General features: G+C 33.2%; 1 long non-coding RNA gene across 1 annotated transcript in view; it reads left to right on the top strand.

The window, feature by feature from the left end:
- Window positions 1-21,629, top strand: part of LOC132672900 (uncharacterized) — a 147,350-nt gene extending 125,721 nt beyond the window's left edge. The window contains exons 3-5 of the long non-coding RNA XR_009607768.3: window positions 11,929-12,019; window positions 20,220-20,404; window positions 21,455-21,629. This is a non-coding gene — a long non-coding RNA (uncharacterized LOC132672900). The remainder of the gene's footprint in view (window positions 1-11,928; window positions 12,020-20,219; window positions 20,405-21,454) is intronic.
- The last annotated feature ends 4,481 nt before the right edge of the window (window positions 21,630-26,110 follow it).

Below are 26,110 nucleotides of genomic sequence, written 5' to 3'. Positions count from 1 at the left end.
CCCTCACCATTCCTCATCTGGACTATTTTAAGAGCTGTCAAACATGATGCTTTGCCTTTAATTCTAGCGGATATGATCTGGCCACTACCCTTGCACTGTTTTGTTTTTCTGAAACAGGACTCTGACCATGTTACTCTTATGAATAAAATCATTCATTGCCTTTTTACTAGCATGAAGTAAAACTCATGAGCAAAGCCTGCCACAATCTGTTCATTTAGCTCTTTACTGCATTTGTACACTCTTGTTCTCCTCTTCTCCACTTGCCTTGTGTTCCTGAGAACCCAAATTTCTTATCCATCGCTAGGAGTCATGCTATTTTCCACCACCTACAATGAGAAAGCAATTACTCCTCCAAATATCCCTATGATTTACATTATTCTTAACACTTGCCCCTCCCCTGGAGTCTAACTCAGAGTGAGTAGATCTTTCATTAAGATGTCTGTTGGAAATACCACCTTCTATTTTTTTGTAATGTGATTTCAGGGACCTTACCCTCTTTTTCCTTTTTCTCTGTCTATGCCCTTTTCTTTTTTATAATAGCTAAAAAATTCTTATGATAATCAAGTTTTCACCCACATATTGTGTATCCCTCTACATATCATCTGATTGGTGCAAAGAGAAAAAATGGGATTGTCTCCTCCACTAGATTCTATGATGCTTGTTTTAATCCATCCTAAGATTGCAGTAGCTTTTTTTTTTTTTTTTTGGCAACCATAATTTCTCATTGGTTCATATATACATAACGTATATGCAGTAAAATAAGACACAATTTTTTGATGAATAATAATTGTTTTGTAATATAAAGACTTTGATTAATCAAAGAAAGCATGCATTATCTCAAGTGTGCTCTGAGAGGCTAACCAAGTAAGTACTTCCTTTTTAAAATACTTTTGTTCAACCATTGATTTATTCATTAGGCATTTTGAGACATCTATTCTATGTGCATTGCAGAAGGATTTTTTTTTCCTAAGTGGTTCGACAGCTAAATCAGATAATTGAATAAAAACATAATTATCCAAGGGAAAGCTTTTATTTTGTTGTGTGTTATCTAAATCACTGTAAGCAAATAGGATTTTTTAGTATTCTGAATAAAATAGAGTTGTTTGTGTTTACTCTGATAGACTTCTTGTAAATTATTTCTCATGACTTTTGCATTATAAAGAGCACTAATGAAGAACTTGTTGCCAAGAAGCAAGGCAAAGGAGCATTTCAGGGATTGTAGATTATTGACAAAGAAACCCAGTAGCATTGCTAATAATATTAAAGATCACCTTACCATACAAGGAAGCAAAAAAATATTTTTTGAGAAGACATCCAATCTTCTATTCAACTGTAAAAAAAAGAAATTCACAAACATGACTGCTTGAGTCTTGCTTTCTGGTTCCACTCTCCACCTTTCTCTCATTCTAATATCTATTAATCTGCTCTAGGGTCTATCTGTTCCATCTGTATTCATACACCACAGATTTAATGGTTCTTCAAGCAATCTCAACAGTATGACCATATATCTACAAGCAGGGAATATTACAGATTAAATGAAAAGACTTGGAGATAGGTTTGAGTTCTATGATTTATCAACTACAATTTTGGACATGTGGCTTGACCAGAAAAAATATACATTTCCTCATTGGTAAAATTGGGGAATAACAGAAAATCATCATGTTATTATGAAGTTTAAGTAAACTAAGTAAATATTATATAGTAGCTGATGTTTTAATTATTACTATTATTGTCATTCTCAGTATCCAGTGTAGAAAATGCATTTGTTCCATTGTGCTGTAATGGCTTGATAATGTCTATCCCAGCAATGAACTTTCCTTAACATATAATGTGCACATATATTGATTTGTTATCTACCTTGCTCCTATACTTTTAATGCTAGCATGCCTCTTCTTCTCAGACCTGCCATTCCTGCCATTTTCATCAACAACTTTTCTCAAGGAGTTGCCATGTTCTTACATGTCCGTGGTCATTTGGTTTAACAATAGGAATCTTACTTGAGTTTAAAATTCATTTAAAGCTACTCTGAAGTGTTTTGGATCTTTCAGCTTTTTGTTTGTTTTCGTCTGCATACATAAGTTTAGAAGAGTACTTTGCCTAATGTGGTTAGTAAGAATTTTATAAATTTTGTTAAAAAAGTGATTGAATATATCAAATATAGTTAAAAGAACTTGTTTCTATAAATTTTATGATTAGGCAATTGTCTGTGGCTTGTTACCTTTTATTCTTTTATATATTATGCAAATTTTTGTAGCTTTCTTTAGGTACAAGAATTTAATTTTCTCCTTTATCACAGTAATGTATGAATCTCAAATTACATTCAAATAGGACACTTAGAATTTATTGGTATTATATAAACTATACAGTAAACAAGTAAAGAGTGAATTTTCTCCAAACTATAAAAATTTGAATCTTTATATTAGGCAAGAATGATATAAATCATATAGATAAGGGACTGAAGACACAGGGAAATATTGAGATAAAAGGGAATTTCTAAATCTTTGACTTCCAGTCTGTTTTACTCAAAAACTTTGCCTTTTGTGTATTTCATTCACAAAAATAAAAAAGGGACTTCAATCCATGAGAAATATGAACAAAATTGGGGTTTGACAGTCAATTGATTATGATTGACTGGTGACTTCATCGTTAGCAATTTGATCATTGTTTTCCAGTTCCCACAGTCTGCTTGTCCAGCTCTCCAAGGAATGCTGCTAAAGTAGGCTGTCTCCCTTTTCTCTCCCATCTGCTGTTTTTATTTTTATACTTTAATTATGAAATTGTATTCAGAAGAATGGAAAATTTTGCAATATACTATAACTATAGTAAGTTTTTCTTAATCATATGAAACAGTGGTCAGTCGTGTGGTAGAAGTCATTGGGCAAGATCTCACATGGCCAGGGTTCTTATTCCTACTTTATCAAGAAAAGTAACTGAGTAACATTTAGTCAGGTATTTTATAACTCTTTTTTTCTGTGATTCCCTCACTTGAAAGGTATATATTGGTGCAGATTATGGATAAAGCAAAGTATTAATATTAAATCTTAAGAAATTGCTCTCATATAGGTCTATTGCTATAAAAACAGATTTAAAAAATCTGTCTAAGTTTGGTCAAAACTGGCATAATGGCAGACATATACACCAATGGGTCAGAATAAAGAGCCTAGAAATAAACCCACACATACATTGTCAACTGATTTTGACAAGGGATGCAGTGGGGTAAATACTGTGTCTTCAACAAATTGTGTTAGATGGCCACATGGAAAAGAATAAAATTGGACCTATATTTTACACTATAAAAAAAAGTAAGCTCAAAATGTATTAAAAACTTAAAGATAAGAACTGAAATTGTTAAACTCCTAGGAGAAAACCTAGGTGGAAATCTCCATGGTATGCATGTTGGTAATTATTTCTTGGATATGACACCAAAAGCACAGGAATCAAAAGTAAACATAAGTAAGTGGGACAATAGCAAACTAAAAAGGCTTCTGTATGGCAAAACAAACTTTTGAGTGAAAAAGTGGCCTACAATATGGGAAAAATATTTGCAATCCATATATCTGAGAAGTTTTTAATATCCAAAATATGTAAGGAACTCCTAAACTCAATGCAAAAAGCCAAACCAAAACAAACAAACAAAAAATAGCTATGAAAAAAATGTGAAATGGACTTGAATAGACATCTCTCCAAAGAAGACATACAGACATATGAAAAGATTTTCCACATAATTAACCAACAGGGAAATGCAAATCAAAATCACAATGTGATGTCACCTTCCATCTGTTAGGGTAGCTATTATTTAAAAAAAAAATTCTTGGTGAGAATGTGGAGAAATTGGAACCCTTGTACACTGTTGGTGGAAACGTAAAATGGTGCAGGTGCTATAGAAAACAATGTGGAGTTTCTTCAAAAGATTAAAAATAGAACTACTATATGATTCAGCAATCTCACTTTTAGGTATTTATGCAAAAGAGTTGAAATTAGGATCTCAAAAAAATATGTCCATCCTCATGTTCATTGCATCATTATTCACAATAGTAAAGATGTAAAGACAACCTAAATGTACATCAACAGTTGAATAAAGAAAATGTGATATGTACATATGATTGGGTATTACTGAGTCTTAAAAAAGAAGGAAATCCTGCCATACGTGACACCATGGATGAACCTTAAGAACATTATGCAAAGTGTAGTAAGTCAGTCACAGAAGAACAAATACTATATAATTCTACTTATATGAGGTATTTAAAATAGTACAACTGAGAAACAGAGTATAATGGTGATGACCAGGGCTAGGAGTACAAAAAATGGGAAGATGCTATTTAATGGGCATAAAATTTCAGTTATGCAAAATGAATAAATTCTAGAAATCTGCTATACAACACTGTGCCTATAATACTGTTTTGTTTACTAGTTAATAACACTGTATTAATACTTAATGTATTACTTATACATATACTTATACAATACTAATGTAATACTTAATGTAATACTTAAAATTTTGTTAAATAAATAAGCACTAGAGATGTAATATACAAAATGATGACTATAGTTACTACTGCTATATGCTATATAATATGTATATGTAGCATATATGATATATATGAAAGTTATTATGAGACTAAATCCTAAGAGTTCTTATTAGAAGGAGATTTTTTTTCTCTTTTTTTCCATTTCTTTTTATTGTATCTGCATAAGATGATGTATGTTAACTAAAATTATTGTGATCAATTCACAATATAGGTAAGTCAAACCTTTATGCTGTACACCTGAGACTTATACAGTAATATATATATCAATCGTATCTCAGTAAAACTGTGAAAAAAAGAAAATATGTTAAAAAGGTAAATCTCATTTGTTTTTATCACAATTAAAAAAGAAGGAGGAGAGGGGCATCTGGGTGGCTCAGTCAGCTGAGCGTCCGACTTCGGCTCAGATCATGGTCTCATGACTCGTGAGTTTGAGCCCCGCATCAGACTCTGTTGACAGCTCAGAGCCTGGGCGCTGCTTTGGATTCTAAGTCTCCCTCTCTCTCTCTGTCCTTACCCGCTTGTGCTCTTTCTCTGTCTCTTTCTCTCAAAAATAAATAAACATTAAAAAATGTTTTAAGTTAAAAAAATTAAAAATAAAAAGGAGAATAAACTTAAGGATATTAGGAAGTGCTCAGGTTTAGAGTAAAATTTCTGCCTCTACAAACAATTATATGGAGTAAGTCATATTAATTAGTTAATTATATTTTTATTTATTTTTTTTAATTTTTTTTTTCTTTTCAACGTTTTTTTTTTTATTTATTTTTGGGACAGAGAGAGACAGAGCATGAACGGGGGAGGGGCAGAGAGAGAGGGAGACACAGAATCGGAAACAGGCTCCAGGCTCCGAGCCATCAGCCCAGCGCCTGACGCGGGGCTCGAACTCACGGACCGCGAGATCGTGACCTGGCTGAAGTCGGACGCTTAACCGACTGCGCCACCCAGGCACCCCAATTAATTATATTTTTAAAAAGCTATTTCATAGCTACCAATTTACCACTGTGTCTTTTCAAAGTAATTTTGAAGTCATAAAAGAAGTGAAAAACAAAGTGAAGCTTATCAGAATTACAAAACATTTTTGTCCTAATTAATACCCTTCCTAAATAAAATAGAACTGGAGATGATACATGGTTCACTCATATACCTGCCAATACATTCAAGAGATTGGAGCTTAAAATTTGCTGAAGAAATGAAGCAGTGACTGGGGACCAGATAGTGGAAGACTTTTGGTTGCACTGGTGACAAATCGTAATTATCTTGAAGATAATCAAGAACCACTGTGAAGAGTTTTTAAAGTAGGGGGATAACATGATAAGATTACATTTTAGAAACATTGTTTTTCTTGAAAAACGGAAAACGAATTGCAGGGACACTAAAATTGGAAAATTAGGTAGTAATAAGTTTTTACAAATCCTTGGCTTATAAATCTTGGTCTTCTAAATCCAGGCAAGGGTTGATGATGGTCTGAACTGAGAGAGTGGACATGGATATCTAGAGATATAGGAGAAAAGAGAAATTCTTAGGAAGTTTAATGGTAAAACATGGTGATTGGTTTATTATTCTCAGGTTCCATTTCACAATATTCCCCCTTCTCTCATCCTTCCTTGGAAACTTAATTGCTAATGTATATTTAAAATCACCTTGAAATTTATTATTATTGTTATTATTGTTATTCCAAAATAAAAATATAAGTTGCTTCCTATCCTGTTGCAAATTTGGGTTATCACTGACACAGAAATATTGCATTAGGGTGCTATTCCAGGAAGTGGATCTGGCACAAAGTAAAGACTTGATATTAAATGTTAGCATGCAGAAGTGAGGAAGTACTTCAGACTGACTGAAGAAAATTTGTGAGAAGTAGTTCTGGCAAAATTTAATCAAAGCGAAACCAAAAATGGAGTTTGATGGTTATACCATGATGATATTGGTTGGCATTTTTAAAAGCTATAAATGCTGGATTCATAGTTAGTATGTGACTGGGAACCAAGATTCTTGAAATATGAAAATGACATTTTTGGAAGAACATTCAGTATTTGCAAACACGGTTTGCCTAGTAATTGAGAGTTGACTATGTATTAAAAAGACTTACCCAGTTTTACCATGAATTTTAGTAGAAGATACAAGCTGTATGTAAGAAAGTGAAATTGAATTTATTTTCCAAAATGGAATTGTTTGAAATATCGCCTAGTGAATTAATCTCTGAAAAGCATTGTCATGTAATATTTACTTTTTTCCGGACCAGAAAATGTAAATGGTTATGTTTCCTGCCTTTGAGAATCTTTGTGCCTAAAATGGATGACAAAAACAATAAGCATAGAAAAGCAGACAAATGAATCTCCACTATATAGAAATTCTGAGAGACAATTCCTTGAAAGAAGATAAGTTGAAAGAAAATAAATTCAATAAGGAAGGGTTTATATTTTGTAAGTGACCCTATGCAGGAAATTAAATACATATAAGCAGATATGAGACAAGAATTGGAAATGTTCTTTGGGTATTCCTTTCACCATTCCCAGTGTTTGTAATGATATTCATTGTAGAGCACTTTCATATCTATTATCCCTTTTTTTAAATCCTTCAAGTATATTAAAAGTTATTTACATATTATACATATTTACAATCCAACTCCCATGAGCCAGTCCAACAAAGTTTCTACAGAAATTGAATATCAATTACTTAAACCTGGATAACTGTATGCCAAAAGTTTGTTTCCCTTTACCTTTTATATTCTGTTCTGTTTTGTAAGTTAATTAATTTATTTATTTCTGGAACGTTTCTCTCTAGGCATTTTATTGCATGTATATGCTGCTCAGAGTATTTATTCTCAAATTGTAATTAGCATATTCTCATTTTCCTCCTTAAATATTTTTTATTTGTGAGTATAGTTTTTTTTTTCTATTAAAGTAACTAGGTCTAAAGTCTATGTGCTATCACATTCAGAGTTAGAATTGCCTTATCCCCTCTCCCACCCACTCTCTGCAATTTTTCTCTCAAGCTCATGCATTTTTTTTAAACCCAAACTTTAGCAAGATTTTAAGACACCTGGTTTTAGTTTTGATTTCCCTCTTCCTCTTAGATTAGTTTTAAAGATCCACTTCATGACATCCTTCTTTCCTAATTGCCACTAATATACGAATTGTGTCCACTTCTTTCTTCCTTTAACTTCTACTCTGTCGTCTTTACAAAAACCTTTTTACAGTCTGCGCTTCCTTCCATGCTACATTTTCCCTTCAGCAGCGTACTGCCTTCTGCAGTCTCAACATGAGTAGAGAGAATGAGATACTTACCATTTAGCCAATGTTATCTTCCATTTAAATGTTGAAATAGGAAAGGTAATCAACTGTAACAGAAGTCTATTGATAGTGCCTAACCTCATACCTTCAGTGTCAGGCCCACAACTCTGTACCAGCAGTGTCTAGCACACAATCTTGTCCCTTCAGTGACAGTGTCTGGCCCACATTCTGTACCTTCGGTGTCAGGCACATAAGCTGCAGCTTGCTTGAATTTCTCCTGCTGTTCCAGAAGGGAGAGTCTGAAAAACTCTGCACGGGGTTGATACTCATCATCTATAACTAATATTCAAGACAATTAATTCTAGTGTGTGTGAACCACAGGCAATGCACCAATTTTAAAAAGCTCAGCATGCTTTTCTTTTCCAATGTACCTGGTAAATCTTTCCTGTCAACATGTAGGACAAGTATTTTTACTGCTCTGTCTTCAACTTTAATAAATCTTATGACTTTAGCGAATTTCTGTATCAAATTTGCATTTTCTTCTGTTGATTCTCATTCAAAATTCTTTGGCATGAGTTTTTTATATATTTTAAATATTTTCTCCTGTCTGTTTTCTTAATTAGACAACTTTAGCACAAAGGCCTATATCATGAACATAACTGGCTTATCATTTCTCTTTTCCATCTTTGCAGTATACTGCTTTCCAATGTGGAATGCATTTCTCTGAGAAGGAGCATTGGATCCATAGTCAGAGGAGAGGCTAAATGGGTGCTTAACCTCACTCCCCTTGTTGCTTTCATTTCTCTCCCTACCCACCCACTCATATGGGGATGCCTGTCACACTGGCAAACAGAGCATTTTAGCATCTGCGACATCATTCAGCAAAACTTTCTATTTTCTGAAGGAGAACATAATTATTTGCTTGCTCAAACATAATAAATAGGGACGCTTGAGTGGCTCAGTCAGTTAAGCATCTGACTCTTGATCTCAGCTCAGGTCTTGATCTGTGTTGTGAGTTCAAGCTTGCCTTGGGCTCCATGCTAAACGTGAAGCCTACTTAAAAAAATAACAATAATAAATAGCCATTCACTGTTCTCCTTTAGAAAACAATTGCATTCTTCATCAGTCGATTGAACAGCTGTATTTTTGTCCTTGAAAGTTGACTACTTCTACTTTAAAAATCCTTTAGTGAAACAGACTAACAGTACCAAGTATAATCAAGGTTTAATGATGCTAAATGAAGCCTTCCAACTCCATGCCTTCCCTTTCTAAACCCTTGAATTTTGGCACAATTTCAAGTATATATCCAATAGGCTTGGGAAAATTGTGCCGGAGCCTTAGATGCCTCCCTAGGGGGCATATGGAGCTGTAATCCCTAGTACCAAGCGTCTGCACCTGCCATCAAGAACTGTGCACCCAGTAAGCCCCAGCTCAAGCAAAGTTTTTATGTTTTCACACCTGAAAGTACTTTCCTCTTCTAATTTCTCTACTTCTGAATTTCTGTACATAAAAATATGAATGTACCATTTCTTAAAAATAGGCAGTGTTCTGCACACTGAAGAAATGATAAAACAATTGTCTTTACATTTGTCAATAGTCAGCCCATTGTTGTTATCCCTGGGAAAAGGAATACCAAAGAGGTGAGTACAATGATAATCTGGGCTATGTTTCTATAGGCACTTTCCGCACTGTAAGGAAGTTTAGGAAGAAAGATCCAATTTTACTTCTATATATTATAAGTAACAATTTGAAAATATAATTTAAAAAACTATTAAATATTAAGGGATGAACTTAACAAAATTTATGTATAAAATAACAAAATATTGCTTGAGGCAATTAAAGACAACAAAGTAAGTGAAGTACTTTGCTAAGTTTCTAAATTAAAACCTTAAACTGTTAGTAAGATTATTGATCCAATTTGTGTATAAATTCAGTGATCTAACACCCAATAGTCACTTTTTATCACCTTCTGAAGAAATTGACAAGATCCTAAAATTTATATAGAAATGTGAAAGACCTGAAATAGTTCAACAATTTAAAATGAAAGAACAAAGTTGAAAGATTTTTGCTACTTAACTTTATTATTATTATAAGGCTATAATAAAGACAGTGTGGTATTAGCATAAGGGTGTATATCAATTAAATAGAGATTTCAGAAATAGACCTACATGTAACTGATCAATTTAATTTTGAAAAAGGCAATATTACGGCTCCAGCTAATTCAATGGGAAAAATGATGATAGTCTTTAAAATATTGTGCTCAAAGCTCTGGATATTGCAAAAATAAAAATAAAAACAAATATTGAACCTTAACACTGTATGTCAAAAATGATTCAAAAATGATTGTAGATCTACAAGTAAATATATAAAACTATCAAACTCCTACATAGGTAGAAGTTTTCTTAGATTAAACAAAACAAAAAATATAAAAGAAGATTGATAAAATGGATGTTATCAAAACTAAATTTCCTCTGTGAAAGATACCAATACAAAAATGAAAAAACAATAACACCAACAAATAGAAGCAAGCCGCAAACTGAGAGAAAATATTTGCAATATGTATATCTGATGAAAGACTTTTTTCCATGTTTTATAAAGAACTCTTATGTCAGAATAACAAACAAACAAAATAAAGAAGTAGGCAAATGGTTTAGAAAATATTAAGCAAAGAGATGTAGAAATGACCAATTCACATAGCAAACATTTTCAACACCATTAATCATCAGGGAAATGTAAATTGAAGCCAACTGAAATACTACTATACATCCATTAGAATGGCTGTAATTAAAAAGACTAGCCATACAGAATATTAGCAAGGGTCTAGAGGAACTGAAATTCTCATACATTTCTGATGGGACTGGAAAATGGCAGTCACTCTGTAAACTAGCATTTTTTTGTTGTTGGGAAGGCTAGAATATTGTTTTGAAAAGTGAAACCTATACACATAACATAGGACCTAGCCATTCCACTCCTAGGTAATACCTGAGAATAATAAAAACGTCTATCCACACTAAGATTTGTAGACACCAACTTGTATATAGCAAATTCATGCATAATAGCCCCAAACTGCAGACAACCCATATGCTTAACAACAGATTAATGAGTAAGTACTCTGTGGTATATCCACATGGTATACTATATGCCAATAAAAAAAGAATACTGCTGCATACTACTGATGTATTCCCAAACATGGGTGAATCTTAAAAAGCATTGTATTGAGTAAAAGCATGTATAAAAAATAATCCTTTGTAATTCCATTTGTATGAAATTTTAGAAAAAGGCAATTTACCCATAGTGAGAGAAAACAGAGAAATAAGGGGGCTTTTGGTGTGATGAAAATATTTTCAATCTTGATTATGATGGTGGTTATACAAGTGAGTCCATTTTATTGTATTTTCCTAATAATGTGAGGAAAAATGTTCCTGCAAATTTCAGGACAGTCTGTTCACTTTTTGTGGAGCAGGGTGCCTATATTTCAAAGGACTGATACTCAGATTGGATGTATCTTATACAATTTCTCCTTGACTACCTTTCTTCTATCTTCTTTGAAATTTAATAGGTTGCTGATTATTACTACTAGTTTTCAATGGGATTGTAATTTGGCATTTTTTCTTCTCACATACAATTAAAATTTTTTTCTTAAGTTTATTCATTTTTGAGAGAGAGAGAGAGAGAGAGAGAGAGAGGGATAATGAATAGGGGAGAGGCAAAGGGAAGGAGAGAGAGAATCCCAAGCAGGCTCCATGCTGTCAGTGCACTGCCCAACATGGCCCTCGATCTCACAAATGGTGAGATCATGGCCTGAGCTGAAATCAAGAGTCAGACACTTAACTAAGCCACCCAGGCACCTCTACAAGTTTTCAAAAATGTTTATTTATTTTGAGAGAGAGACCGACCATAAGCAGAGGAGGGGCAGAGAGAGACAGAGACAGAGACAGAGAATCCCAAGCAGGATCCACACTGTCAGCACAGAGCCTGATGCAGGGCTCAATCCCATGAACTGCAAGATCATGACCTGAACTGAAATCAAGAGCCAGATGCTAAACTGACTGAGCCACGTAGGCACCTCTGCAATATTTAAAAATAACTGAGATTGCTAACTAGTAGCCATACCCACCTGAGTGTAGCCTTCTTCTCTAAAACTCAATGGGATTTCTTTGAATTCACAGGGACAAAGTCTGTCTATTCCATTGCATCATTCTTCTGGAACCTTGATAATAGCCAATTCTACTGCCTTAACAGCATCATTGCTTGCAGTTGGTAAGTTTGCCTTAATATGACTTTTCTACCAAATATTTGCAACAGATTTCTGTTTACCTGAAGCCTTGCTGTGTTCTTGTTTTTCACACATTTTGAATTTTTGAGATGCCTTCACAGCTCTCTATGGATGAATAACTAATTCCAATTGTTATGCTGTATTTTGCCTAAACAGATAGGTCCTTGAGCCTTTTTTAAATCAAACATAAAACTACAAACACCCCAATAGAAAAATTGACAGAACAGGCAAGTTACAATAAACATGAAAGGATTTAACTTCGTAAGTAATCAAAGGAATGCAAATTAAACAGTGAGATTCCATATTTGCCTATTGTCAGAAAAAAATAGAAATACTCATTGTTTTAAAAGCTTCAGAGAAAAGACACTGCTAGTAGGAATATCAATTGCCTTCTTAAAGTGAATTTTGAATAGATACTTTTAAAAACCTTAAAATGTATATTATATCTTGCCTAGAAATTCTACCTAATATCTTTTTCTAAGTAATCAGACAAGGGCACAAGTATGTAGGCACAAGCATATTTATCACAATGCTTTTTTAAATGTTAAAAACTCTACATTTCTAATAGTGGTAGTAACTGATGATATATTACATAAATGATGTCTGTCTATTATTTGGTCGTTCAGAAAACTGTTTAGCATTTCACATTGATGTCATGAATTTTGGTTTAAACTATATATGTATATATAGAAAACAATCTAGAAATTAATATATTGAAATGTCAACCACCAATTTCTATGTTGTGAGATTGACCATATATCTATTTTATTTCTTATGTTTTTCTCTAGTTTTCAAAATGTCTAAAATCCATATGTAATGCTACTCTCATATTCAGATTTTAGACATATGATTAACTCTGTATCCTATAGGTCTATTTCATACCTCTTGGTTTCTTTGCAATTTGTCTGCATTTGGTCTCATTTGCATTCATCCAGACTGTTTAGGATATTCCTTAAGAAGATAAAATATCATGTGACTTTCCCATAGGTTTTTGGTAACTTGTTTGTTCCCAAGTTCAAGCTACTTGCTTAGTGCATAAAATCCATCCTACTCTAGTTGTAATCTGTCTCTTCAACCTCATCTTCAGTCATTGCCTCAATCCTAATTTAGTCTATATTGTAAATTCCCCATCATCACCTTTCTCAGCCTCATGCTTTTGTGCATGTGCTTTCTTATTTCTTAAGCATCATTTCCTTTCAAATTATTATGCCTGGCACACTACCCATCCTATATATCTAGTTAAATTGAAGATTGCTGTGAAAACTTTCCCAGATATTCCAGATCTTTTCCTTCTCTAGCCACCCATAGTATTTTGATTATATTTGAAAATTATCTTTTAGAGTGGTATTTGTCTCAGGGCTAAGATGGGGAGTAGACACCTAGTCTTACAGTTTTGCATCTTCAGAACCCAGCACCTAGAATTTAGTACATCATAAACTTCATTACATGCTTGTGGAAATAAAAGGAGAAGGAGGACTAAAGCTTGTATCAAAATGAAAGTGAAATTCACAGCAACAAAATCATTACTCACAAAGAAGTCTGGTCCAAGATGGTGACAGAGGAGACTTCTGAATTTACTGCTTCCTATGGACACACCAATTCTACAGCTACACATGGAATAGTTCTTTCTGAAAGATATCTAGAAACTATCTCATAAACTACTATGGATTAGGTGAAAGTAGACAGCTTAAAAATAGACTCTTATAGATGCTTTATATAAGCCTTATTGTAACCAAAAAGCAAAAATCTATAATAAATACACAAAAGATAAAAAGAAAAGAATCCAAGCATATCACTACAGAAAATCAAGTCACAAAGGAAGAGAGCCAGATAAGAAGAAAGAAACATAGGAATTATAAAATATATAGAAAATAATTAACAAACTGCAAACAGTACGCATCTATGAAAAATTACTTTAAACGTAAATAGACTAAATTCTTCAATCAAAAGATCCAGAGTGGCTAAATAGATAAGAAGAAGAAGAAGGAGAAGGAGAAGGAGAAGGAGAAGGAGGAGAAAGAGAAGGAGGAGAAAGAGAAGGAGGAGAAGGAGGAGAAGAAGAAGGAGAAGAAGAAGGAGAAGAAGGAGAAGAAGAAGGAGGAGAAGGAGGAGGAGAAGGAGGAGAAGGAGGAGAAGAAGGAGAAGAAGAAGAAGAAAGAAGAAGAAGAAGAAGAAGAAGAAGAAGAAGAAGAAGAAGAAGAAGAAGACGACCACCAAACTATATGCTGCCCATAAGAGACTCACTTCAACTTCAAGGACATAAACATAGTGAAAGTGAAGGGTTAGAAAAAGATGTTCTCTGCAAATGGAAGCAACACCAACAATAACAACAACAGAAAGGGAAAGCTATACTTATATCAGACAAAATAGAATTAAGCCAAAGAATGTAATAAGAGACAAAGAAGGTTATTGTATAATGATAAAGACATCAAAACAAGAATCTATAACAATTGCTAAATATCTATTCACCTCCACACAGGTGCATCTAAATATATAAAGCAAATATGAACAGATCTGAAGGGAGAAACATACAGCAATACAATACCCCATTTGAACAATGGACAGATTATCCAGATAGAAAATAAATGAAGTGCTTAAATTATACAATAGACCAGGTTAATTTTACAGGTATTTACCGAACATCCCACCCAATAGCAACAGGATGCATATTCTTCCCCAGGTGTCCATATAACATTCTCCAAGATAGATCATAGTTGGGCTACAAAACAAGTGTTAATAAATTTAAGAAGATAGGTGCCTGGATGGCTCAGTCAGTTAAGTGTCCAACTTTGGCTCAGTTCATGATCTCATGGTTTGTGAGTCTGAGCTCCATGTCGGGCTCTATGCTGACAGCTCAGAGCCTGGAGCCTGCTTCGGATTCTGTGTCTCCCTCTCTCTCTGCCCCCACCCCCCACTCACTCTCTCTCTCTCAAAAATAAAAACTAAAAACATTTAAAAAATTAAAAAAATAAATACATAAATAAACTTAAGAAGTTTGAAATCATATCAAGCATCTTTTCCAACCAAATTTTATGAAACTAGACATCAATTATATGAAGAAAACTGGACAATTCACAAAATGTAGAGATCAAACAACATGCTACTAAACAATAAAATACATGAGTGAAATAAAAAATCAAGAGAATTAAAAATAATCTGGAGAAAAATAAAAAATGGAAGCACAACATACCAAAATTGATAGGATGCAGCAAAAGCAGTTTTAATAGGGAAGTTTATATTGATAAATACCTACATTAAGAAAAAAGAAAGAGTTCAAATAACCTAACATTATACCTAAGGGAAATAGAAAAGGAAAAATAAAAAATCCCAAAATTAGTAGAAGAAAGAAATAATAAAAATTAGAGAAGAAATAAATTAAATTGAAGCTAAAAAGACAATAGAAGAGATCAATGTAACTAGCAACTGGGTTTTTGAAAACACAAAATTGACAAACATTTAGTTAGCCTCACCAGGAAAAAAGAGAGGACTCAAATAAATAAAATTAGAAATGAAAGAGGAGACAGTACAACTGTTACCACACAAATAAAATAATCATAACAGTCTAATATTAACAATTTCATGCCAACAATTGGACAACCAAGAATAGATAAATTCCTAAAAACATAAACCCACTAAATCTGAATCATGAAATAGAAAGTCTAAACAGAACAATTACTACTAAGATTGATTCTCTAATAAAAGTCCTCCAACAAAGAAAAGGCCAGAACTAGATGGCTTCCCTGGTGATTTCAAACATTTAAAGAATTAACAACAATTCTTCTCAAACTCTTCCAAAAAATAGAAGAGGAAGGGTGTGCCTGGATGGCTCAGCTGGTTAAGCCTTCAACTGGGTTTCAGCTCAGGTCATGATCCTATGGTTTGTGATACAGAGCCCCACATTAGGCTCTATGCTGATAGCATGGAGCCTGCTAGGAATTCTCTCTCTCCCTCTTTCTGACCCTCTCCTACTAATGCTCTCTCTCTCTCTCTTTCTCTCTCTCTCTCAAAATAAATAAACAAACATTAAAATAATCTTAAAAAAATTTTTTTAAATGGGAGAGAACACTATCAACTGAACAGCCTTATTCTCCTACCAAAACCAGACAAAGACATTAGAAGAAAAAAAACTTGCATGCCAATATCACTGATGAACATAGATGCAAAAATCCTAAATAAAATATTAACATACTGAATTCAATAATACATTAAAAGGATCAAGTGGTAAGTGGGAATAATTGTAGGGATACAAGCAAGGTTCAAGAAATACGAATCAATGTGATGCACCACATCAACATAATAAAGGTTAAAAATACATGATTATCTTCATAGATGCAAAAAAATTGACAAAAATTAAATATCCACTCACAATATAAACTCTCAATAAACTGGGTATAGAGGGAACTTATGTCAACCTGATAAAGGCTATGTATGACAAGCCCACAGCTAATATATTCAATGGTGAAAAGTTGAAAGTTTTTTCTTTAAGAACAGGAGCAAGATAATGCCCCTCTTGCCACTTTTATTCAACATAGTGTTAGAAATCCCAACCAGAACAATTAGGCAATAAATAGGAATAAAAGATGTCCAAATTGTAAAGGAAGAAGCAAAATTGTCTCTGTTTAAGAATAATTTAATATTATCATATATAAAAAAACCCTAAGAACTTTAAAACTAACAAATTATTTCAGTAAATTGTGGGATACAAAGTCAACACACAAAAAATATGTTTCTATACACTAATAGCAAACTATCAGAAGGAGAAATTAAAGTAATTCCATTTATCATTTCTTAAAAAAATAAATAGGAATAAATTTAACTGAAGAGGTGAAAGATTTCTACACTAAAAAATTATAAGATACCAATAACAGAAATTGAAGAAGACACCTATAAATGGAAAAATATTTGATGTTCATGTACTGGAAGAATTGAAATGTCTATACTACCCAAGCAATCTCTATCAACATTCCAATAGCATTTTTCACAGAAATGGGCAAACTATTCTAAAATTTGTATGGAGCCACAAAAGACCTCAAATAACCAAAGCAATCTTAAGAAAGAACAAACCAGAGGCATCACACTTTCTGGTTTCAAATTGTATCAATAGTAATAAATGCAATAGTAATAAAAACAGTATGGTATTGGCATAAAGGCATACAATGGATTAGTGATATAGGATAGAGAGCACTGTGCTCTCCTGTGAATCAGGAGATCAATGGAACAGAAGAACAGAGGTCAGAAATAAACCTGTGAATATATGGTCAATTAATAGATGACAAAGATCCAAGCATATACAATGAGGAAATAATTGCACCTTCAAAAAATGGTGGTAAGAAAGTTGGACAGCCACATGCCAAGGAATGAAACTGGACCACTATCTTACACCATACACAAAATTAATTCAAAATGGATTAAAGACTTGATGGGGTACCTGGATGGCTCATTTGGTAAGTGGCGACTTTGGTTCAAGTCATGATCTTGCAGTCCATGGGTTCGAGCCCCACATCAGGCTTTGTGCTGAAAGCTCAGAGCCTGGAGCCTGCTTCTGATTCTGTGTCTCCCTCTCTCTCTGCCCCCCCTACACCCACACCCCACTCATGCTCTCGCTCTCAAAAATAAATAAAGATTAAAAAAAATTTTTTTTAAATGACTTGAATGAAAGACCTAAACCATAAGACTCCTAGAAGAAAACAGAGGGGTTAGCAACTTGACATTGGTGACGTCAATGATTTTTTGGATTTAACACCAAAAGCAAAGACATCAAAAGCCAAAATAAACCGGTGGGTTTGCATCACACTTAAAAGATTCTGTACAACAAGGGAAACCATCAACAAAAAGAAAAGGCAACCTACAGAACGGAAGAAAATATTTGCAAATCATATATATAATAAGGGATTAACACCCAAAATTTATAAAAAGCTTACATAATAACAAAAAAGCATCTGATTAAAAAATAGAAGATCTGAATAGCCATTTTCCCAAAGAGGACATACAAATGGGCAATAAGGGCATAAAAAGATGCTCAACATCACTAATTATGAAGGAAATTCAAATCAAAAGTACAATGAGATGTCACTTAACACCTGTTGGAATGGCTATTACCAAAAAGAAGAGATAACAAAAGTGCTGGCAAGGATATGGAGAAAAGTAAACATTTGTGTACCTTTTGTAGGAGTGTTAATTGTTATGGTCATTATGGAAGACACTATGGAAGTTCCTCAAAAATTTAAAAATTTAAAAATAGAACTACCATATGCTCTAGCAATTCTATTTCTGGGTATGTGTGTGTATATATGTGTGTGTGTGTGTGTGTGTATATATATATATATATATATATATATATATATATATATATTCTTTCATGTATATATGAAAGAAACAAAGTCACTATCTTGAAGAGATATCTATACTACTATGTTACTTACAATAGCCAAGACATAGAAGCAACGTAAATATTCATCAGTGGATGAATGGATAAAGGTGTTGTTGTTATTATTATTATTATTATTATTATTATTATTATTCAGGCATAAAAAGAAGGAAATCCTGCCATTTTTGACATGGATGAACCTCAAGAGCATTACGTTAAGTGAAATAAGTCAAACAAAGATCAATTCTGTATGATCACACTTATTTGTAGAATCTGAACTCATAAAAACAGAAAACAGATTGGTAGTTGGTAGTTGTCAGAGTTGGAAGGGTGGCCTGTGGGAGACATGGGTGAAGGTCAAAAGGAACAAACTTCCAGTTATAAGATAAGTCTTGGAGATGCCATGTACAGCATGGTAACTATAGTTATTGTGTCGATCATTTCACAGTGTATACATAACTAAATCATTATGTTGTACTCCTTAAATTATTATAATCTTATGTGTCAAGTATATCTCAATACAACTGGAAAGAGTATTAACCACATATTAGAGCTAGTAATTAGAGGAATCAAATATAGTACTTAATGTTCCCTGATCAGTATTGTTTTTCTTTAATCCATCTGTCTTTGTAAAGTGTTTTAATGGCACTACCTGTATTAAAAATCACACAAACTTCTGAATAAGATTTGTAAACTCTAAAGCAATAAATAATCATTTTTAAAAACAAAATTGTACAGAAATCTATTAACTGCCTTTGGGGATAGCTGTTATCCACAACATGGTGTTAGACTATATTTGGTTGATACTTATAAAAGTTCTATAAAAGAGAGTTCTGTTATAATCCTTAAAGCTTGATGACTGAAATTTCTTTCTTTTTTTTTTTGTTCTGAGTAAAGACCAGATAAAATATGCTGCTTGGTTTTTATTGAGGAAAATATTCCCTTGTAAGATAATGTAAAATATCCTATGATTTCTAGCAATGTATTCACTAAAGCAAAATGGATCAATTTGCCAAAAATTAAATGAAGCAATATTGAATCTAACCATCTGGGCAGGATGATATTTGTGTACCTAAACTCTTCTTGACATTTTCATTGGTTAAGGAATTACTCTTCACTTCATGACTCAAAGTTGCTTATGCTTCAGTAAAAACATCTGCTTAGTCTCTTTCCTGAAATGACTATTCAAAAATTATAAATAAAGCAGTATTTGAAAGCAATTCATATATTCATTTATAAATTACCTGGAAGTTTTGGATTTAAAAAGTAGGTATTTTATATACATTTTTACAATTCCATATGTTATGTGTACAATTTCTCATCACCACAATGTTAAGAAAATCATCAATGAAAATACTTCCTTTGTAAGAAAAACCACCAATACGTGAACATGCCTTTTGGGGAAAAAAGGATATAATCCCTTTCAATAATCTGAAATCCAATTCTTTTCCCTCAGAAATGAACACAGTTTTTGGTTTGATGACCTCCTCCAAAAACAATTTTGTATACTGATTAAGTGTAAAACATATACCTGTAATTTTAAGTATTAACATAATATGTTTTGTGTCACAATTTGATTTTATTCAATTATTAATCTCTTTCTTTTAAACTGTACATACCAAGAATGTATTGTAGATTTTTTAGTCATTCTTCAATTTGAAAGGGATTTAGGTCATTTATTTACTTATTGTTTTTTATATCTAACACTATTTGAGGCTTTACTCTGTACCCTTACCTTAAGTGGTCTAAATAAATTATGTAATTTATTTTTCACAAAAACTCAATAAATAATTTCTGTTATTGTCCCTACTTTACAGGCAAGGACCAGAGAGAGAAAACAAGGTCACGCTGCTAGTAAGGTGTGGTTTCAGGATTCAACTTCAGTAAATCTAACTCCAAAACTGTGCTCTTTTCTGCTATTTTGTATATTTTGCTACTGCTATTTCAAACATTGGCCTTCAACTCTTAAAAGACCACCAGGAAAATCTGTAACCAGGCAATGGTAGGTTGATTAGATTGACTTTGATAAGAGAGAATATCAAGTTGACATGGTCTTAGGGATGTCTTGGAAAAGGGAATCGGGATTTTAAGATTTGGGCAGGGTGACTTTTTAAGAAAGTCTTACATGGTAAAGAACTGAGTGGGATTGAGCAGAATTTGTAACATAACACTTTCAGATTGGTGGGAACAGAGAGGTAAGGCTCTGGAAGCAAATTTTGACAAGAAATCTGTTACTCTTGATGAGTTAGCCTGTATTATAATTGATTATTAGTCTTATCTTCCTGGAGCGTATATCTAAGTTCTTTTGCCTGTTCTTGATATTATTTAACAATGGGACAGGAAGGTATATTTATCTTCTCACCAATACTGATACAATAAAAAGAGTTTTGCATGACCATTCATGTATGTGCACAATAGTTTTCCACTTCTTTTTTTTTCAAGTTTATTTATTTTGAGAGGGAGAGAAAAAGAGAGGGAGAGCAGGAAAGGGTCAGAGACAGAGGAAGGAAGAGAATTCGAAGCAGGCTCTGCAATATGAATGTGGAACCTGATGTGGGGCTCGATCCCATGAACTGTGAGGTCATGACCTGAGCCAAAATCAAGAGTTGGACACTCAACCAACTGAGTCACCCAGGCACCCCATGCACAATATTTTTCTATGATAGATCTGTAGAAGTTGAAATTCTGAGGCTCTACATTTGTATATTTTTTTAAATTAACAGGTACTGTCAATTGTGTTCAATAATGCTATAATAATTAACATTTCCAACAAAGATATATGATGCTCAAATCCCCATACTCTCACTAACACTATATATGATCAAGCTATTAATTTTACCAAGCTGGTAAGAGGAAAGTGCTGTTTTATTTGATATTTTAATTATAACTCCCATGATTTTTCCCCTATATTTTCCTAACAAATTTGAGCAACTTTCTTATGGTCCTCATTTGTATTTTGTCTTCTGTGATTGTATTTGGTTGTCTTCTGTGATTGTCTTCTGTGATGTATTTGGTTTTTCCCTTTGTCATTTTTTTTCCTATTGATTTGCAGGACTATTTCATATAATAGAGTTTCTTTCTCATGTGTTTAAGGAATGGCTTGGTCAGCTCTGATAAAAGACTGCCACTGAGTTCAGGTAATTTCACCTGTACCAATTTTGGACTTTGGTTGAAGACAGCTGATACAGGGAACATTTACTTTTCATGGAGGAAATGGAAGTTCCTAGAGAGGTGAGTGGAAATATGTGATTTCTCCTCAGAGTTAATATATCTTCACTTCCATCCATATTTTGCTGCTCAAAACAAATCACATGGACCATCTCCAAATCAATAGGGTAGCTGAATTTACTCTTCTAATGGGTGTCACAGGAAGAAGGTAGTAATTATTTGTGAACAAAAATCTAATCTACTCACTTATAGTTAAAGTTCACTCTAGCTTAAGCCCTACCAGAAGATAGTCATGATGCAGACTTTAGTGAATATCATCTCTATATATGTTTTTGTAACTACTCAACAAATATAATACATGTGTGTATGAACTACATTGTATAAATTGTTGTATTCATGATTTATCCATGTTTAAAAAATAATCACTAATAGACATGAACAGATTCTCAATCTGGTAATTAGGGAAACAAATTTAAATAATAGGATATAAAATTTTTGTCTCTTTTATACAAATAAATGTGATAACCCTTAGTGTTGGTGTGTAACTATGACCTGGAGATTTTTATTTATTGGTAATGAAAGTATTTATGGAGAGATAGGGATTTGGTTTTGACTCATCAATCTGAAGTTTCACAAGCCCCTACAATAAAGCAACTTCCCTTGTCTTTCTGGAAAAAATTACATAATGCAGGAACTTTCTATTTTTTCAAATTTTTATAATACTCAGCCACATAAACTTTGGGGACTAATGTATATTTTGTCATAAAACATGGACTACACTTTTTTCCTATGGTTATTATACTATACAGACTTTTTTCTTGATTTGTGAATAAAATTAGATAATTTGTGTTTTTCCATTAGATATTATTATTCAGGGACCCTATTGATATCTATATTTTTTCTGTAGATCTCTCCTTGGTTTCTAGCACTGCTCTGAGGAATTGCCACTTTTTAACGTTTATTTATTTTTGAGACAGAGAACATGAATGGGGGAGGGGTAGAGAGAGAGGGAGACACAGAATCGGAAGCAGGCTCCAGGCTCTGAGCCATCAGCCCAGAGCCCAACGCAGGGCTCGAACTCACGGACCGTGAGATCATGACCTGAGCTGAAGTCGGACGCTCAACCGACTGGGCCACCCAGGCGCCCCGCCACTTTTTAAATCTATAGTTTACATGGCTTGGTTTGGGGATGTGAGATAAGCCGGTCTATCTAGGTTATCAGCGTGATTTCCTCTATTCATTAAAGCAGTGAGGCTGGACAGACAACGTGTTAAATGTGTTATCTTTGACATGCCACGTCTCCAAATTTTAACACTTAGTATACATACTTCAAATTTCTAATTACTCAAAGGGTAATGCATATAGAAACCCACATGTTTATTTTTTTTAATGTATTTTATTTGAGAGAGAAAGCATGCATATGCACAAGTAGGAAGGGACAGAGAGAGAGGGAGAGAGAGAATCCTAAGCAGGCTCCATGCTGTGAGTGCAGCATCTGACTTGGGGTTCTGTCTCAAGAATCATGAAATCATGACCTGAGCTGAAATCAAGAGTCAGATATTTAACTGACTGAGCCACCCAGGTGGCCCTAGAAATCCAAATGTTTAGGTTTCCAAGAAAATGTAGTAATTTCCAATGAGCCTTGTTATTGCTCTTGACCATGATTATATCAGAGAAAGTCTCATTGATTTGACATCTTTTTTCTCTTTTCTTTCAGCTAGCACTAGGTAAGAAGTCAAAGGTGGTGATGTTATTATTTCTTCCTCAGTTTGCTCTATAGTACATATTCTGTGTTTCACTGTTTTTATGTTCATGAAAATTCTTCATGTTCACATGACTTGGGGAATGTGGCCAATTTTCAAATTGAAATGGGGGATGAAACTTAATGTTATCTGGCCAACTCAGAAAATAATTTTGATTTTGAGATTCATATTTGGACAAATTATAGCTACTTCATTCTGTATAATTAAAGTTTATGTGCACATTTTTATATACATATTTTACACAGGTTTTAGTAAATGTTTATATGGATTACTGCAATGTATTACAGATATTTTAATTAAAAAATTTTTTTTATGTTTATTTCTGAGACAGAGAGAGACAGAGCATGAGTGGGGGAAGGGCAGAGAAAGAGGGAGACACAGAATCAGAAGCAGGCTCCAGGCTCTGAGCTGTCAGCAAGAACCCCACGCGGGGCTTGAACTCACAAACCATGCGATCATGACCTGAGCCGAAGTTGGTCGCTCAACTGACTGAGCCACCCAGGCGCCCCTATAGATATTTTAGAAATTATCTAGTTTTTCTATGCACAAAAAATTATCTGGAGTTTGGAGTCTCACATTTTTTTTGTAAGACAGAGAATTCCAGTTATATTTTATGAACTTAACTGAAGTTGGGAAGACAATAAAGGTAATAATACAAAAGTTAGAAAGTTGAGTTATTCTAAATTATGAATATAAATAATTGAGTTGTTTGGACAATTTGTAGAGTTGGATCTCTCAGAGTTTGCTCTTGACCACAGAACAAATAAAAATCTGCCTAATTGAAAAAAAAAAAAACTTTAAGATGGAATTAGTGGCAAAACAATCATCACAACCCACCTGCTCTGCCCAAGCGATCCTCATTGATAACTAATAATTCATCCAAAAACCTTTCCATATTCCTTACATTACAGTTTTACCAAAATATTTCTCCACATAAATATATAATATGGCTGCTACAAATACAACCTTACCTCAAAGTTATTTGGTAAGAGGGTAACTAAATTAAAGTTCCTATTATTTATTTTCTCACCAAAGACTTTGGGCTAAGGTTATATTTAGAATATTCATTGAGTAGCCACACCAGTCCCAACCAACTGGCCCATAATGAATTAGCCTGCTGTCTAATATATTTCAAAAATGAGATGAGATACATATTTTAATGTAACCCCAAATGTTCTTTTTATAAATAGACAAAAAATCTCAGCTTTAAATTCACAGTTTATATATATCAAAATTAAAAGGACATAGTGGGATTTTAACATATTTGAACAAATTTGGAGGTCTCAAGCTGCAATTGTGTTTTAAAACTTCTTTGTATGAACGAAATTGCTATTGGAAATGATAATTGCATTTCTCAAATACCAATATAATTCCAAACATTAAAAAAATTCAACACATTCCCACTCATTATTTGTACTTCAAGCATAGTGCTGTTCATATTCTAATTAATCATTATCATGTAATTTCTAATTACCTCAATTTTAAACCATTAAAAATTAGAAGATCAAAGTTTTAAATGATAGTCGCAATGAATTAGCCACCAAGAGTTGTGAGAGAATTGAATTTAATATAAGAAAAGAAAAATCTATTATTTTCAAATGTCATTTTTTTCATTAAGTGAATTTTACTTTATATTAGCTGAAAATACCATATCCAGTAATTTTAGAAGTAAATTGAAAGACCTAATTATTGAGAGGAAAGATCAACTGATTAACAAGATGGTATTTCAAAAGCTTCTATTTCCTCTAATGATACAAAACTATAACATATTAATGTATTTTTGCTGTTGACTCATCCCAGAACAATTTTCAATTTTCCAAATGAGAGAGTACTGCTAAATAATCTATAACATTTTACAGAACAAACTTCACTAAAGTGCATAGTTTCTTTCTATGCCACAGAGGTGATCATAGGAGATCAAAGTGAATTGAAATTTTATGTAAATATCAATTAAAAGAACTTCGGTTCTGACAAAAATAAATCCCATTTCAACAAGCGAATGAGCTCAAGTGACATCACTGTTGGGCTAGTGGAGGAGGGTAACATTCAAAGTGCTGTAGGGGTAAAATAGCAGTTTCTTTTGGAGGTTCAGAGTTCTGATACAGAAAGTAAATATGTCACGTTCACCTAAATAAATACTTTTTAGAATAATAGCTGAAAGTTAATTCCAAATTCAGAGAATGCAAACTCAGAGAAGTTTTATAGTAGAGCAGTGGAAATAAAGAGCTAATTTAGTAGACATAGAAAAATGTAAGACAAGGAAATCCACACAATAATAATATGAGAAGCAATTTAAAATTGGGACAGACCAAAGGGGTCCATGATTCACTGTGAAATTTAAACATGATTAATAGGAAGCGATGAGTTGAAATCATATTTTGCCATTTAAGGCACTGGTATTAAGGGCAAGTTTAAATGAAGGAGCGGTTCCGAACAAAAGGTAAGAGTTCTGCTAAAGATAATTAGGATCAAGTCTCATTTACATGAACAAACAGTTTTAAATAGTTACAAAGTTTGCTGGTGTCGTTTTGTTGTAGATGGAGTAGAAAATATAAAGGATAAGTTGGAGGGAAAAACAATTCTCTAAGAAAATTGAAAAAAAAAAAAGAAAGAAACATATCCTGGATTTAAATAGGTGTGTCATAGGAAAAAAAGTAGTATAGCAAAATAATTACACTTTATTTTTCAAAGTACAACCCCGGGCCAGAAAATATAACAGGAATTATGGATTTCCAGATATACAAATATAAAATCTTTTAATACTTATAGGATTAGAT

The sequence above is a fragment of the Panthera onca genome, chromosome C1 (assembly GCF_046562875.1).
Source record: "Panthera onca isolate mPanOnc1 chromosome C1, mPanOnc1 haplotype 2, whole genome shotgun sequence".
NCBI lineage: Eukaryota > Metazoa > Chordata > Mammalia > Carnivora > Felidae > Panthera > Panthera onca.
Note: the sequence above shows the minus strand (reverse complement) of the source record. Positions and strands in the feature narration are given on the sequence as shown.